We start from the raw sequence: 18,089 nt of genomic DNA, 5'->3' as shown, positions 1-18,089 counted from the left end.
TGCATGAAAAAGGAATTCTGACAGGATCAGCCTGAGCTTGCAAGCTCAATGTAGAAGGAACTGCCAACAGCTTTTTCAGGAAAAGAACAAAGAAAGCAAACCTGCTCACTGATGGAAGCTCCTTTAGTACAGTTTATTACAGCAAATCATGCACAGAGACTTTATAAAAAGAAGAGTCTGAAATGAATCAGAATCAGAACTTTGTGACTTGTTTTGAGCATAAATTTGTTTTGTTTTGTTTTGTTTTCCCTTCCTTTGTTCTCCATCTCTGCCTTTACATTTAAGTGATTGCAATTTTTGTGTGTTATTCATTCATCAGAGGGAAGAGCAATGCTGCTGACCTGTCCTGGAAAGTATAGGAGGTATATAAGGAAAAGTGGGAGAGGACAAATGAATAGAATACTACAAATTTATGTAAATAAACAGCAGAACTGAGGGAAATAGATCTTACAAAAACAGCCCAGCCTATCCTAGAGATCATCTGTATCACAGAATCATAAAGTTCGGAAAGGCCACTGAGACAATCTACTCCAACAGCCAGCCCATCACCATCAAGCCCATTATCTGTGTCCATTAGTGCCACATTTATTTGTTTCTTGAATACCTCCAGGGACTGAGCATAAGTATGCTATGGAAAGAGCCCCTTCCAAGCTATTCATAGGGATTGCTGCATAGGACTCAGCCTCATGAAGAGTTTCTTGTGCCTTGTTTCTTGGCCAAGCACGGGTAGCGAGGAGACCTCTAAAAAAGCTATTTTATCTTAGGCACAGCACTCAGTGGAGAGGCATCATACAGCTGCAGATCAGCAAAAAACAGATGACAAGATGGGAATGTGAATCATGGTCCTTCATTCTCTGTTAATTCTCCACCCATCAGACTCTACAGACCAAAACCTTTGAAGTTTCCAGGATTCCCAAGAGCGTGGATGTCCCAAAAACAACTACATGATTGACCCATCTATTACAGGATGGTACAATACAGAGACCTTGCTATGTCATTGCAGTTGCTCAGCCATGCCATTTATCAAACCAAAGGATTCATGCATTGAATTAATTAGTTTCTACATTGTTCAGACCTCAGACCTCGTGTTGCAAGTGATGCAGAGGTCAGGGGTGACTGGCTGCAGTTGCTAAAAGCTGTTCTGTATGCACTCAAGAGTAGAAAAAAAAGAGCCAGAGGACATGTTTCATTCAGCTCAAGCTTGGCTCAGCAGGAGGACTAGAGGCTGGATCCATGAAGGACTGTAAATTCGATGGAGATACTTCTAGAACTGTTTCCTGAGGATCCAATGTAAAGAAGGAAATGAGGCCACTGGACTGCCTCCATAATTTCTCATGGCCTGGGGATAGAGGTAAATGTTTTAGGCAGCCCTGCAAGGCTTAGCATACACTCAGATATGGGATTACTTCAGTGTAGGTCTGTGTTATGTAACCTGCAATAGGAAAGCTGTACAAATTTGGGCTCCTGATGTTTCCTGGGACTCCTGTTCCAAAAATAGGCGTCTCCACCAGAACTAGTGTTCATTTCCTTTTAAGTGGAAAAAAACTTTTCATTTTAGAGTGCAGCTTCATTCTTAAAGCAAAAATATCCTGACAGAATGAAATTAATCCTTCAGAGAGACCAAAACATGGCTACAAAAGGAAGGAAACCAGTTATCATGTGTCAAGTCAATTGAATTTGGTATCATAAACAAAATAGGATATCTAGATTTGGATAAAGGACATTCTGGTTGTTCTCAAGAACAACTCTGATTTGGCTGCATGAAGCCATGTAAAAATGATAACAAAGAGCTGTAACTTACAATATCGAGGTGCAGTTTCCTGCACTAGCACAGGATCTATGTGCAGCCTTGAGATAACTCAGCTGCCTACACACAGGTCATCCAATACCTTTGGATACATTATGCGGGTGCCCAGTACTGCTCTGGGAGGAGGCAGATCTCTTGCAAGACTTGTGTCATATTTCCCATACTACGTTGTGTCTAAGCCATTTTCAATAACACTAGATTCCTTTGTATAGGTAGTTGAGCCCCTACTTTTTGCATTTCTTGTCTTATCTTTCCTATAGGTAGGTAAGGAGCAGGAAACACTGGTGGAGGGCTTGCTGCAGGGATGCTAAAGACAATGACTCTGAGTCACTCATCCACAGGAGGGATTCCTGTGCTAGACCTACTGGCAGATTCCCTGTTCCTTTATCCAGGTAGAAACCATGGTAATACATGAGCAAAACACAGGTGAGGTTCAGTGGCATTCAGAAAGGAAGCACAAGAACTATTACGAGATTTGAGCTGTGGCACAGCACAATGAGAAAATAGCTGAGCCCCAGCAAATAGTTTCAGATGCAACTCTGTTTATTGGATGCAGAGGAAAGCATTGGAAGGACAAGGAGTCAGTGGCGTTGCTTAGAAGCACAAGTCCCTCATCCCAAGATATGCCTGTAAAAGAGCAATAAAAAACAGAATAAACAAATAAAAAACAGTATTCTTGCTGCACTGAACCAGTTTGCCTGATGAACCTGGAGCTCCAGATAACAATTCCACTTGAAACAGGCAATGATGGTTAACAAACAGCAGCCTGGTTACCCGAGACAATGCCGAGGGCGGCGCGCGAGTGAAGAAAACAGCCTGATTATGTTTCTCCTCTGACTTTTCCAGAGCAGTTTGCTGCCAAAGAAGAGAGAGAGAAATAATATTAGAGGGCAAGAGAGAGAGAGGGTCTGGAAAGAGAAAAATGACAGATGCAAGAGCTCTAAAATTGTTTTACAGGGGAGAACTGGGGGAAGCAATGTTTTGTTGTTCTGTCCCCAGTGAGACAGATCCAAGCCTTGCTGGAATCACTGGATAGATTCTCTTTGACTTCACAGACCTTGGGTCTGACCCATAATGATGGCTAAGCCTGATTTTGCCTACAGGGATGCCTTTAGTCTTAGCAGAGCCAACAAAAACCTTGTCCTCCCAAGACTATTTTTACTACATTTGTAAAGTTAGCTGCTGGAACCAACAGAGCTTCTTCACATCTGGACTGATGTCCTAGCAGCTACAGGCTGCTTTGCCACATGACAACTGCATCAGAGACTACTTCTGGACATCAGGATACGTGCAATTATTTCCGCATTAGATGCCATGTCAACACAACTGAAAGCATGCCACATCAAGAGCTGCTCAAGCTTCCCTAGGGCAGACTATTTCATCTGATCCTGCCTTCCTGAGCTGTGGTGGTGGCAAAGAAAAAAAAAAATTGCCAAGAATGTACCCTCCAGTGGGGTATTTCCTGCATATCTTTATCTCCGGTTGCTATTTCAGCAGTGTTCTCCTTTCCCTCTATTTTAACTGCTAAATTAGGGGATGCTGTGCTTTTATATGGTTCACTGGTTCCCTCAGACCATGGTGTCCAAATGGCTCAAAATTCAGCTGTTTCCAAAGCACACAGTGGATCCTCAAGAACAGAGCCCAAACCACATCATCGGGCCACCTGCTGTTGCTGCAGCTATTCATTAGGAGACAGAAATATAGCCCTTATATTAAGGAGAGGAGAAAGGTTAGAGAGGCCTGAAAAGGAAACGCAGACATGGAAAGCAGCTGAGTTAATTGATACCAAAACATAAAGAAAGAAAATAACTTCCCTTTAGTCTCTCTGCTCAGCACAAAAGATGTTATTCAGCATCCTTTAACCTTGATTTCAGTTCCCATTTCTCTTCAAAGAAGACGACTGGTGCTTGCAATCTTAAAAATAAAAGGAAAGAAATGTAGGTGGATTCCACGTGGCACATTTTAGACACACACTTTATAAATCAATCACTTCTTGACTGAATTGACACAGACTATAGAAGATGTTCTCAGTGATCAGCACATGTGGAGACATTTACATACAAAGATTTGAGCAAATTCCACCCAATTTGTCAGAAGACGTGGCAGTGGCTGCAGCAATGTCACCAGTGCTTGGACAAACAGAAGCTGGAGGTCTTCACTGGGAAAACAGGAACCTCTTTGTTGCTCACCAAGTGAGACACGTTTGCAAGCCACAAAAGTTGTCTCAACCCTTTGGAAAATTTTGCTCCTTTTGCTTCAGTGCTGTAGGAGAAGTGAAGAATTATTCCCTGCATCTCAGCTTGACTAGATGACCATGCCTACAATTCATTGGTCAAACTTGGAAACCTCTCTCATTTTATGCCTAGACATGTTACAATCATTAAGAGATTTGATAGAGAAGACATCAGGTAAGATTTTCAACCCTTGCAAGGCTGCACTGCTCCACAGAAATTGGGGAAGTCAGATTCCTATCCTAACTGCAGTGAAATCACTGAAAGAATTTGACCCAAACAAACCTGAGAGTTCACTGAGATCAATCAAGAGCTTTTCATTTGGCCACAGAGTTTGGATCTGACCTTTACTTGAGCTTTAAAAAATATCAATAATTGTCATGTCATACGTGTTGGTATAATTACAATGACTTAAAACTGATTTGTAAACAAATAAACTTCTCCAGATGTGTTTTTAGCCATGGGAATCCTTGAAAATGTTATAAACGTTCTACTAGGGTTGAAGGCTGTGGGCCTTGAAAGTTCACTTTCACATGAATTTTCTCTTCCTGGAGGCTGTTACAAAGCTGTGTCTTTCAACTGTAAAATATGACAATTGCAAGAATAATTGTGGAGAAAAACTTCAGGGAATTCTTCAGTGTTTTTAATGCTGTTATTTTCATTTTGATGGCACTCAGGAGCTTTCAGAAGGAAGTCAGTTGAAGACTAACTCTGGCCACCAAGTATGTGAAATAGGGCTGATGAGCAAAGGATCAAGTGCAACTGGTTCTCGGCTGTTCTGTTCATCTCAGGAAGAAAGCTTTCAAACTGCAACACCCTTTTCCCCACCATTCCCAGTCAAAGTGCCTTTGTTTTTTTAACCAGTCCATTGGTAGTCTCTATTCATAGTTGAAGCTGGTGGTCCCAGATGCACAGTTTATGAGCATTTTGTCATCTGTGAAGCCCTACTTCTGTCAGAAGTTACAAAAATTCACTGCCGCAATGGGAGTATTTGGTAGATTGAAAGCAAGTTGGGATGTCACCCACAGCAAGTTACAGTACAGATCACAGGATCCACTTATGCAGTGTTTTCATGTTGAACAAAAGATCATAATCCTTAGTGACACTGTCAGAGCCACACAAAGCGTGTTACACTTTATGTTCAAAGCATCTCTCAGTGGGGTCTTTATTTCAGCTGTTATTTCTTGGTGTTAAAATAACTAGTAAAAATGTAGAACTGCATTCCAAGCTTTGTCTTGAGTTTCAAAAAAGGCAAACCCAAAGCAAAATGTAGTCTGTCAGTTTTGTATGTTATGCATGTGGAAGAGGGGTTATTATTACTATTACTTTTTTTTTTTTTTTCCTCTTCTTTTCTTTTCTTTTTTTTAAGCAAAGATCATCCAGGAAATGAACATGAATGAAAACAATTGAAATTTCTAAATAAATACTTGCTTTCAATTTTAGAAAGGAAGAAAGAAAGAAAAAAAGAAGACAAAAATGCTCATTTGGCTAACGTGCAATTTCAGGATATTACTTCCTTCTTGACTGGTCCTAGCAAGACCATTTAGCTTAGTCAAAAGTCTGAAGGAAGCAACCAGCCAGATGGGCTACAAGGGCCAAGGAATGCTGAATTGCAGTGCCAGCAGAATGCATGGCAAGGATGTGGCTTGCTCCTGATCAAATTATCTCAGATCCCTCATAGCAAATAACCATCCATCATCAAGCTGGATGCAGAGAAACTGTGATCTCCTGCACAGTTCCTGAACCACACTGGAAGCTTTCAGATGAACAACAGCTTTTTATGCAATCCTTTTCTTGTTTATCTGTGATCTTACTCTGCTTTTGCAGGATATAGCAGCAGAGCCATTGACAGTACTGTAGCATTTGTGTGCAGCAGATGTTCTGAAACATCTGCTTCCCAACACAGAGGGAACTTCCAAAGATCCCAAGAATGCTCAGAGCTTGTAAGAAGTATCTTTTTTTATACAGACTATATTCTACCCAAATCTTTCTGTGGCAGCTTCTTGGCACTAGGGCTTATTTTCATACAATGAGCAGAGTGTAAAAAAAATAAAATAAAATAAAAATGTTGAGGCAAAGTCTTACAAAGAAAAAGGTCAAGTGCATAAAGGTGTGAAAGCTCCTGGAGGAGCCAAGGTATGACTGACCACAGCAGTTCAGTGAGCCAAGCTAAAAGCTAGCACGCAGACTTGACGTCATCCATTGACTCTTGATATTTTGAAGGGACAGGATGAGCTAAAGAAATTAGTCTTGTTTATTTCCCAAGCTGTAATTTATTAGGCTGCATCACAGACAGTGCGTACAGAGCTCCTCCTTTCCAAAGTTGGAAAGTTGTCATCTGTTGTATTTTTTGGATGCTTAACTTGGGTGTAGGTAAGCAATACTACAACTAGACAGTACTTCATACACAATACACACACACTAAAGAGTTTTCTTGAGGAAGCAGAAGACTAGAAAGGCAGAACATGCATCTGTAAGACTGCAGAAAGAAGGCAATCAACCGATCTAGCAGTGATATTCATTTAGCTAATTAGTGAAAGGGGATAGAAAGAATTTCCTGAGCCTGGAAGAACTCTCAAATTTTGGAAAATTAAAGTGATTTTTTAATAGGTTTTTGGTGTTGTCATTTGGTTTAGTTGTGGGCTTTAAGTTTTGTGCCTGTCTGTATCGTTTTATTTTGTATTTCTTTTTCAAATTGTTGTTTTAATTCCAAATGGCACAATACTTTGAACTTAACAATATTTAATGAAAGGACTAAGTTCAAAGAAGTTCACAAATAATCTATAATGATTTGCATTGCCAAAACTCTCTTGCCTGTCCTTTTACCATCACAAATACATTTGCGAACTGTGAGTGGAAAAAAAAACATTTCCAAGAAGTGCTCTGACCTTTGTTCTCTAGATTCCTGGTAGAAACCTATCTCAATCCTCCAGATCAATGCAGACTACATGCTACAGTAATGCTTATGCAAGATGGGGATGTGTTGTGGCCAAAAAACATCAGTTATTTTGCTATGATCCCAAGCAAATCAATTCAATTCTTGTTCTGGATGCATACTGAAGGCCAGCCTAACTCCACTCAACTGGTCTGTGGGTTATGTAGGCTGGAAAGTTCAAGAGAAAGTAGTTGGTCTGTTCACATACACAGAACCTACTTACGTGACTGCACATCAGAGTCCTGGGAAGTCATCATTCTAATTCTAATTGGGCTCTCATCCATGTGAGGAAAGTGTGCTTGGCTGACCTATATTACTTTGCCTACACTGAGATCAGCAAAAGCATGAAGAATGTAGTTTACTGTTTAATTAAATAATCTGCACTTGCTTCCAACAATCTACTAATCTGAGGAGTGATTTTCTTGTTTTGTTTCAACTACAATGAAGGAATCAGAAAGGAAGGCCAGGACTTTTGTCATCTGATAGCAAAGTGCCAAAAGAGGTATCTAGACCTATCTGAGATGCCCTAGTGCAACTGAGGCGCCTAAAACATCAACTGAAATCATCTTCCAAATGGTCTTCAAGTATGTGTCCTGTAGCCAGTGAGTTCAGTATGCAGATGAGTTGATCTTGATTTCATATGGTTCACTTTTTATGTTTGTCAACAGCATATTCCCCCAAACCATTGCTATGCTTTCCAGATTGTAGAAAAACATTGAATCCCACGAGAAAAGATGGATAAGCTGAAAAATCCCATCTCTCTTCTTTCTCTGCACCTATTACATTTCCTTACAAAGCAAGCCACTTCTTTATCCATACCAAAAGGACCAGAGCATGAAAATGTCTGCAGACAAGCCTGTATTTCCTACGTGCATGCTCTGAATTACCTGCTGGTGCATGACATACAGATTGACATCTGGACATGGAGTCTTGAAAAGCAATGTTATCTCTGTAGCTGAGCAACTAATCCCTATGAGATGTAGAGGTACAGGGGTTCAGAGCACTCACCCTAAAGGAAGTTGTTTCTATGTGAACACCTTACTCATTGAGAACAGGAGATGGAAAACACATAGTAGAAGAAAAGGAACCTGTTCTCGTATTTTCATAGTGACATCTATAGCCTCTTGTCTGCCACATCTTTAACATAACACAAAGAAATAAGGGGGAAAAAAAAAAAAAGCAAAAAAAAAAGCACATAGCCAAATAACACTTTGCTCTCTCCTTTAGCTTCCACAGCTCTGAGAACTTTTTGAATTTATTCCCTAATGATAACTTTAAATCACAAAAAGTCACCCTGTAGTGAACTCCTCTGCATGCTGTTTACAGTTCTTCAGGATTTAACATCATGGCTGAGCTGCTCGGCTGTATGTTATTTAGATAAAAGGAAATTAAACCAGATTAGAATCATTTTCTAAGATGCTTTGTCCTTTGAAGGTGAGAATGTGCTGTGAGTGGAAGTACACCAATGGGACATGGAAGACTATAGAGAGTCTTACATGTAAAGGATCCCTCTAGAATCTTGCTGGATATTAATGGGGCCGGAGTACTAAAACATGATGTCCAGCACGATCCATAAAAAGTCTCTGCAGAACATTCAGAGTACAAAAACCATGCAGGAGGTCCACCCTTGGAAAACAGGCTCTGGTACACATAGCTTTAAAAAAAGCTATGTTTATTTATTGGCTGGTTTGTTTGTTAATATTAAAGTTGCACTGTGAATACATCAAGACCTGTGCATAATGCACTCTCATGGCATCACAGTTGAACACATATTAATTTACAGCCAGGAAACTGGAGATGGAAGATCAAAGAAAGTAAAAGATCCAAATTTGGAATTTAAAGTTCACTTGTGAAAGGAATTTTTCTGTGTGTTGGAGCCCTGCATTCCAGAAAAGGTTTCTGTGTGTTGCCTGTGGGAATCTCTTCTTTGACATGAATTCATTCCAAAAAAAAAAGAAAATGCACTATTAGGGGTTATCTTTCCTTATCATAAAAGATAATACTTTTAATCTTTAAGTCCTGTTATTTTTTTCAGCCACAGCTGTCCTTGTTAGCAGAAGGAAAATCTCTTACATTTATCTCACATCTGGGCACTGCTTGCCCACTGTGTTTTTCCTTTTGCTCCCTTTCTTACTAATGTAATTCCATAGTTGTAAATGCCAGCGTGTTGAAGCAAGGTGAGCAGACACTGAAATTATAGAAGCAGTAGAAAGAAACTGTATTTTGTTCTATTTTGCATATTTTATTCCTTCTCCAGTTTCCTCACCACTAATCCATGCTCTGTCTTTTGCATGACCCAGTGCCTAACCACTGCATTGTTTGCAAGTCCCATGAGGAGGATTTCCACTGGGGACCTTGTTGAGTCACTGGCTATGTTTCTCCATCTGGGAGGGAGTGTGTGCATGCAGCTATGTGTGTGTATAGGTTCAATGACTGAAGAACTGCTAAGCTCTGGTCATTCTCCATAATGACACTGAGCTGTCTAGTTATTCTCTGGAAAAAGCTGAATGTTGCGAATTTAACCCCATTAAGGCCAACACACAGGACTCTGTCTATGCTAGTAAACAATATTAACCTATTCTTGGATGCTGGCTATACAAATAGATGATTTCTTTACCACAGACCCTAAAATAAGTGGCCACAAGTGATCTTTCTATTGGGAGCAAGCTACTCTGTGCTCTTCTTCAGCTGTTCTCAAGCATTGTTTGAGCATTTGATCTTGAACACAAGTCAAAGCTATGTCAGGGGCTATGCTAACAATATAATGGTGTGGCAACTGTTGGAAGTTGCCCACATCCATGGTTTGGCTCTGTTTAATTTTCTATATGGGCCTCCTGACTTCAGCAAAATTAAAATCTAGCTGCACAAGAATAATCTATGCAGTATCCAGCTACAGTTCAACTATCAGGCAAGTAGGAGTCCTAGAGAACTTGTTTTTTTTTCTTTTCATATGAGTATTTTTCATAAATATAAGTGTTTATACAATTTAAGGGACAAAAATAGCTTTTAAAATGTAGGCTTTCTTCATGCATTTTGTGCTAATAGATCGGTAATACTCTTAAATATGGAGTCACAAAACACATTTACTTAAAGAATTTACTTCTTCCAGATTTTCTGGTATGTCTCAAGCCATTTGAAAAGCTTTGGCACTATAAGCTGTCCTTTCTATTTAAGTAGGTACAATACAGTGATTTGCTGCCATTCCATAACTTCCAGATCAGTTCCCAGCTTCATATTGTGAAGCCCTTGCTCATTTCTAAGCAGAGATTATCCTCTTGGTTTTAATGAATTTGGCTGAGGCTGGGGAATAGCTACACTGAAGTCACTCTGACTTTGATATAGAAAAACCTATGAGGAAGACATAAAGATTCACATCTCGCAGAACAAGAGCATACTGAATTCTTTTTTGCAAAAATCATGAAAATCTGTATGTGTTGTTGGGTCTGAACATCAGGTTTCTTGTGCAGGGAGAGAGAAGTGAACCTTGTGAAGGGGAGTGAACCTCCAAACGAGGTTTTACAGAGCTGGCTTGCTGAACTTCCAGCTGAGGTAGATCATCAAATACATTGTGGGCCAGTGCTGATCTGAATGCACAAAAGGGCTGAAACACAAAATTTGAGGCTTGTGGGAAAAGCCTCCTTCTGTATCAGATGTACAGCTGGAAATCATCTCCTGAATTTCTTCACCGAAGCCAATCCAATTGCATTCATATGATAAGGACCTGTGCGAGTTCTGGTTTCTTAACTGTTAGCTGGCAATGGATGAAGTATGAATCAATGTTTGGAGGAGTTCTATAAGACTGAATCTGCTACAGCTGCAGACTTGCCTAGCTCAAGACCCTCAGACCACTTCATAACCAAGGGTACAGTAGTGGGGCATTCTGAATAATCTTGTGTCTTTCCAGAAGTCATTCTCAGCTTAAAAGAAATCTGGATTTTGGCATAAGAATTGTTGTACAATGATCTCTAAGGTGTTGGCATTTTTTTTTCTTTTTTTTTTTTTTTTTTCCCAAAGCTTAGAATTTCTTGATTTTGGTTTCAAAAATATAGAATGGCTCTTGTTTCTTATCACTAGAGAAGTGGACTACCTAAATGTGTATAAAGGATGGACATCTACCTTTCTCTTGCATACCCTCAAAACTGGAGGCTTTTCTCCAACCCCAATAGAGTACTTTTAGTACTTCATCATCCTTAGTATTTTCATCATGGCATCCAACTAAATCTCCCTAATGGCAGTTATGGTCCAGGACCTTTAGTTCTGCCTTCATTGGAGATGGAAACTAGCTTAATCTCTGGCAACAGGAACCATTTACAACTTAAAATAGAATTAGTTCAACCCATTGGCAAAGGCTCTGAAGTGAGATTCTTTTACCATATTAGTGTCATAAGTTCGAGGAGCGCGGCAAAGAGCTGCATTCACAAGGAAGAAAAGGGTTAAGAAGGATAAAGAAAGAGGTTAACGAAGTCAATATGTCTCTATCTAGAGACTGCGGTAAAAGAAACACAAATCAGAATCATAGAACCAGAATCTTTTGAGTTGGAAGGGACCCTGAAAGGCCATCTGGTCCAACACCCCTGCAATGAACAGGGAAACCCACAGCTCCATCAGGTGCTCAGAGCCCCGTCCGGGCTGACCTTGAGTGTCTCCAGAGATGGGGCATCACCATTTCTGGGCACCCTGTGCCAGTGCCTGATCACCCTTATTGTAAATAACTTTATATTCAAGCTAATTATTCAACCAGTAAGTCAGACTGAACACAAATGCCTATATCTGAAGATCTTTTTAAAACAAAAGGATCATTTAGTACATCAGGATCTGTGCAATACTCTCGACTTGGGTTATCCACGGCTTTGTCATCAGAAGCGCGTGCTTAAACTTCTGTAGTGAATCTGTTAACTATTAATTGCTTTGGGATACTCAGACTTGGAAATGTGCCAGAACGTGCATCTCAGACTTGGCTTCCTCCAAATTACACGTAATTCCATTGCAAATGCTGGAAAAGTATTCAGTGCGACTATGATATGGCACCTGCAATGCTGACAGTGCTGAAGCACTGACAGAAACAATGGAAAGCTACTACAATAGTCTTCCAAGACTATTTTACTTGATTTGTTGGTTGGAATTTTTAATGCAGTGATTTTTTTCTAGCACAGCAGTCCTTCTTCTGCCTTTCAAAGAAAGTTACCAAAATTTGTATTGAAAATAATAAAACTTCTTAATGCTTTGAAAATATATATATTTTCCCTCTGTATTTCTCAGTCTCTTTTTTCCCAGATTTTGCTGCCACTATTTTCCTTTGCTTTCACCAAAAAAAAAAAAAAAAGGAAAATAGAAAAAAACAAACAGAGAAGAAAGACTGTATTTGTGCTTGAGATCAAAAAAAGAAACTAAGAAGGATGTGACTAAAAAGATGCTGAAATGCTGCACTTTAAAAAGAAGGGCATTTTCATTTTTACAGTTGTTTGTAGGGAGGAAAAACACATTAATTCCGGTGGCTGATAGTCATGTCCAAAAAGAGTCTGAAACCAGTTGGTTATAAACCTCAGAATCTGCTCAGGAAGTCATAAACACACATTCTCTCAATCATACACAAACAATAGCATCGATCTTCCCCTAGATGAGATGCATCTTGCAACCTGATCTCCTCCACCTCCTGCTTTGATGGCCTATTTTGGTTCCTGACAAGACATGTGTCTGGCCAATTTGTTCTTGATTTTCTCCTTCCAGCACCTGCTCTGTGTTAAAAACTCAAGCTCTGCAAGTAAGCATTCCAGAACCAGACGTGAATATAACTCGGAGCTAAAATGAACATTCTGCTCCATTAACTTTCATAAATGGATGATGCCCTTTGTTTTTTAACACTGCCTTTAATGGCCCCTGTTAAGGATGAAGCAGTTTTGAGTTTAGCTGTTACTGGATCCCCCTTCAAATTAAAGACTGTCAAGTTGGAAACAGTTGGGTTTTTCATTGATGTTGCTTTCTTGAAAAGTGCTTCCAGAGTTGTTTTCCACCACAAAAACAAGTAAGTAAAAAGTGGAAACAAAATGCTGGAAGACAACATAAAGCTCATCAGGCTGTGAGTGGGTTCACAGGGTTTACCTTATCACACGCTCAAAACCAAGAGCTGCAGCACTGTGTTGCACTCAGCTTTAAGTTTGCAGTAGAAGGAACAAAATGATGCACTGAGAAAGATTTCTGAACTGCAAGTGCTCAAGTTCTTCATCAGATTACATCTTATCCACTTCTCCCTTCTCAGTGATCCTTGGTAAAATCCATGCGTTCTCTTAACCTGTCCCAGCTCTGAAACAAAATGTCGTCTGAGACTCTCCATCAGTGTCTATTTTAATGCTAGGCAATTGCTTAAGGCAAGTTACTCAGTGTTAGGGAGGTACAGCTTAGAAGTGTGTTTCCTGTGAGATACTGCAGAACTTCTGAGAAATGTTAACCACATTCACCAAATGATTAACTGAGTAATGCAGAACTCGAGGTAGTTTCAGCTTGCAGATTCAAACTCAAGTGTTACGGGAACACATGCAAATGTCTGCATGTGAAATGGTTGTTGTGAAAGATCTCGTTTCAGTTAGCAGGAAACCAGGCAACATAGTCAGTGAAATTTAGAGTACTGTTCATCTCAGAAGCTACTAGGGAAACAAAAGGGCAATGGGAAATGATGGGACCTTCCTCAGCATTTCAAATGAAGTTTCTGCACGTTGAATCTCAAGATTTCCACAAACAATGACATCAGTTCTCGCACTTGTCCCACATGTTGCTCCCTGTGTATGGGCACACATCTTCAAAATGAATTCATACCTGAAGGAATAAGTCCCTTAACACAAAGCGTTTAACGAAACTGAAAATACCATAGGTTCTCTTATCTGATCTCCATCTGAAGTATGAGAAACGCATAGCTCTCCTCTGGATCCTGTGCCATGTCTGACAGCCCAGCTTGAATGAAATGATGTTTAAAGCCAGTGCTAAGCATTGAGTAAGGCAGCAATAACCATTAAGGTTATCCCTTCCCAAATTCTCAAAGATTTCTTTCCCTTTCAGAGATTCTTGTCTACTGTCACTAATGAGAGGACTTTCTGAGCTGCAATTGAAAGCCTTCATAGCCACTAATTCAAACACAAGGCCATCACCTAAAAGGACTTGCAACTCATGAGCAGGCGGGGATCGGCACCTGCAAAGATAGAAGAATATACAGAGCTGGAGTATTGACTGAACAGAGCCAAACAAGCTGTGTTTTTGCAAGAAAAAGTCATTTGAACATCCCTGAGGTATTTGATATGTAACTAAAGAAGTTCCAGCAATGAATGTATTGGAGAATAACTCACATAATTGACTGAGGAGATTCATATTTTCCTGGTATTTCCCTAAGAATTCTCTAGTGATTTCATCAGAAGAGAATCCATGACATCTTTAAGTAGGTTGGACTTCTGCTTACCTGCATCTCAGTACTGAAGACCATAGTTTTCTTTACTGTAAGAAAGCCAATAACTTCTTTTCCTTCCTCTACTGGGTTCAGTGAATCATACTGTATTTTAATTTGAAAGTGAACTTAAAAGGCCATCCAGTCCAACTCCTCTGCAACGAACAGGGACAGGAACACCAGATTCCTAGAAGATTTATGCCAAGTTTATTGTTAGATCTGATGAAACGTGTATATTCATGCCTTTATTTCTTAACCAAATCTTTTTTCTGTTTAAGGTAACAGCAGATGTGCTTTCTGGTGACTTTCTCAAGAGATTCAAACTAAGTTCAAAGCCCATTTTGTGCTGCACACATTTCTATAATGACAGGCACGCAGGGTCATCTGCACAGGACTGAAAGATGTGACACGAGACCAACACATGATCATCTAACTTTATAACTGGAGATCTAGTGGGATAACTTCAGTCATCTAAAATGTAATTAGATTTCTGTGACAAGACAGATGAGTCATTTCTGAGTAGATGAAGAAATTATTATAGCTTTGTTTTGTAGATGGAGAGGAAAGGCCAAGGGAAATGCCACATCCAGCACAAGTAATGAATTTTCTGGTAAAGTCAGGTGTCAAAAACAGAGCATTGGAGTCTCTCAGCTGTGGTTTGGCCAAGGTTTTGAAGCTGAATTGTGTATCCCAAACACAAAAATCTGTGCTCGGGTCACTGGCAACAGAACTTCATTTCTACTAAGAAAAAAGGTTCATGTTCAGTCCGGTTCTGTAAGTGCCTTGTGCTTCACCATTGTTTCCCCTGTTGGTTGTGCAGGGATCAGAGTGAGGGAAATTGATCATGAGATAAAGCCAAAAATCTGAGATAGTAAGACAGGTGCCTAAATTTACCTTCAGTACCATGGTAAGCGGTCTGGAAATGTATTACTGCTCACAGCTTGCCTAAAATAACCTACATAAATCTTGATTATCCCCTTTATGGTAAAGTTCATGTGGGTCACTATGATTTTGGGGTTAGCAATTAACTTTCCTTATGCTGTCCTCTGCAATTAGTATCAAATACATGTTTAGCTTCAGAAATATCTGGAAACAGTGTTGCGAGGGTAATTGCAAAGGCATCTGTAGACATTTTAATAGGGACCACTGTGTAAAACTTTCCCCTGTTGCTGATTTTGGCACGCAGACCTATGTTTTCTCATGTTCTTTATAAAGAGAACTGTTTTAAATGGTTTGCTTGCTGCCTCGCCTCTCTTTCCTGACCTTTTTCTTATTAAATGCTATAGCAAGGAGTCAGTCATTAAAAGTTGATTTGTTTACCTTGATGAGACTCGGTTCTTAACACAAATTTCTTGGGGTATCTGCACAATAATTAGATAAGGCATTAACCACCCAAATAAACACTACTTATGAGGAACGAGGTGTTATTGTGACTTATTTTCTATTTAGCATCTGTGGTTTTAATAGATGTAAGAACGAAGAGATATGGTGCACTAGAGAACACAATAAACTGAGCATAAAATGTATATATATATTTCAAATGCTTCTTGACAATAAAGTCTCAATCAGGGCTGTTCTCAAATAATATCAGTAGCCATCATATGAACACACTGTTCCTCCTCCTCTCCCATCAGTCTTAAACTTACTCCAGGGCAACAGTGCTGACTTCCCAACTAAAGAATAGAATATCCTACCAGCTACCCAGAAGGTCTTTGATTTGGAGTGCGAGTGTGGTTTCATTTGGATAAATGAAAATGCCTCTACTGGAGGCTGTAGTCAGAAGAGCCTAAGGAAATCTGCCTTAAAAATAAAGACAAGTACTGGGTTTACACTTAAAAGCCCTGTCCGTTTTTATGAAATCCAGGGTTACTAGTTTGTAAAGAATTCTGAGATAATATAACTGCAGCGTTTGGGGATGCAGATCATTATCTCCTCAGAGCTCCGCACAGTATCGATGTGAATTTGAGTCACTTCAGGCAATCTTTATGCTAATGACATGCCTGATAACTAGATTTAAATGAAATCAGCAATAAGGCTCAGCATCGTGCTGCTCCATTTTCTTCTTTGGTCAGTTACAGTGTTGATCATCATTAGGCATCCAGATAGGGTCTCTTTTTTTCTCATTCTTAGGTCAACAGTTAATATTCTGGGACTTTGACAGTTCCATGGGCTGGAGTGGAGTATTAACCCTACCACAAAGATTTCAGTCATTCTCAATTCAATTGTCTGTATGCAGTCTGTACATTAATGGAGTGCCTTGAATCTTATTATAGTTTAAGTAAACCTGGGGATAAAATCAACTGCCGAAGTAGAGGTACTTACTGCCATTTCCAGCAGTAAAACCAGTGGGTTACCTAGATTTTTCCTTTGTTCCCTGTCATTTGTATCCTAGAAGGTAAGATACTTAGCCTAGGGAATCTTGGAAGACATCACATACCTGCAGTGAGGAAACTGAACTGGCATGAGATTTTTCTTGTGCTGTGAGGGGAGGTAGAACACCCAGTGCACAGACTGGGTGGGCGAGTGTCTAGATATGGATCTAAATATGACCCAGGTATTTACATTAGGAATTTAACCTTTCTGAGCTCCTTCTTTAATTGACAGCTAAAAATTTCCATGAAAGGACAGTTTAGAACAGCAAATTGGATCCTTCCTTTAAATCACATTTCAGTAGAACCTATACACCTCCATTGACCACAGGGTATCTAGGCTCCTAGTGCTACTCCAATTTAGGTGCCTGACTTTTGTGGCATTACAGCTGTAGTGGTACATATCCAAGTTGATGCATACGTGCTTAGGAAAGCCTCTACCAGCTTCCCTCCCTGGGGAATGGAAAGTTCTGTTCTTATTTTAGGTTTGTTCCCACCCACTGCAAGGATGAGGTATAAAACTAAGTACATGTTTGGCTGTAACCTCTGTGCTATCCAAGACTGATCCAAACCTCATCAATCTCTAAGGCACATACGTCTTGATTGAGGTGGCTGTTGGATGAGGCCTACAAGATCAAAGATAAAGGGGAAGATAGCCAAAGTCAGATTTAGAAATATAATCAGCTTGCCATAGCTACATTCTCAGTTAAATTGCTACAGGCCAACAGTTGCTCTTTAGGGAGTCTCTAAACTCCAACACATGCCCCTATATTACAGTAGTAAAACCGAGGAACAATTTTGCTCAACAATAGTTTTCCTGTGTGCATTGAAATGGCCTAATATACTTTCAAGCTTGAATTTAGTGGTTTCAGGATAAATATACAACTGTGAGGTTTTCTCCTTTTTTTTTTTCTTCTCTATTTTTTTTCCTGCAAAACCCAAATTAGCAAACCACAAGAAATCTGAATGACATTTCCCCTCATCCTCCCCACTCACTAACTGGTGCAGCTGTGAAATCCAAAGCACAGCTCTTCTCCACAAATACACCTCTCTGCAGACATCAGTACCACAGACTCTAAACCAGAGCAGATGGCAGAGGTTAAGAGGACAGCAATGGCCTCTTTGAGAAGGAGCTACCCATGCTGAGCCTTGAGTGCCCTATCTATTCCAAAGGGCAAGGAGCCACATCAAAGGAAGATCAAGTGAGAAAAAGACAACTGAAAGGGTTCATCAGACCCCAGAAGATATCACTCAAGACTTCTACAGTGAAAGCACAAACACCAAGGTTGTTTGTGACCCTACTTCATCTCAGGAGGAC

General features: G+C 39.9%; 1 long non-coding RNA gene across 1 annotated transcript; it reads right to left on the bottom strand.

Moving 5' to 3' along the window:
• Positions 1–2,329: 2,329 nt before the first annotated feature.
• On the bottom strand, positions 2,330–14,585 carry LOC122189509. Its single transcript, XR_006181840.1, has 2 exons — positions 14,418–14,585; positions 2,330–3,721 (listed from the first exon to the last, which is right to left on the bottom strand). It is a non-coding gene; the product is annotated as an uncharacterized LOC122189509 (long non-coding RNA).
• Positions 14,586–18,089: the final 3,504 nt, after the last annotated feature.

The sequence above is a fragment of the Lagopus leucura genome, unplaced genomic scaffold (genome assembly GCF_019238085.1).
Source record: "Lagopus leucura isolate 7727_CA_CO unplaced genomic scaffold, USGS_WTPT01 Super-Scaffold_100157, whole genome shotgun sequence".
Classification (NCBI taxonomy): domain Eukaryota; kingdom Metazoa; phylum Chordata; class Aves; order Galliformes; family Phasianidae; genus Lagopus; species Lagopus leucura.
The sequence above is the reverse complement of the archived record's forward strand: the minus strand, read 5'-3'. Positions and strand labels throughout refer to the sequence as shown.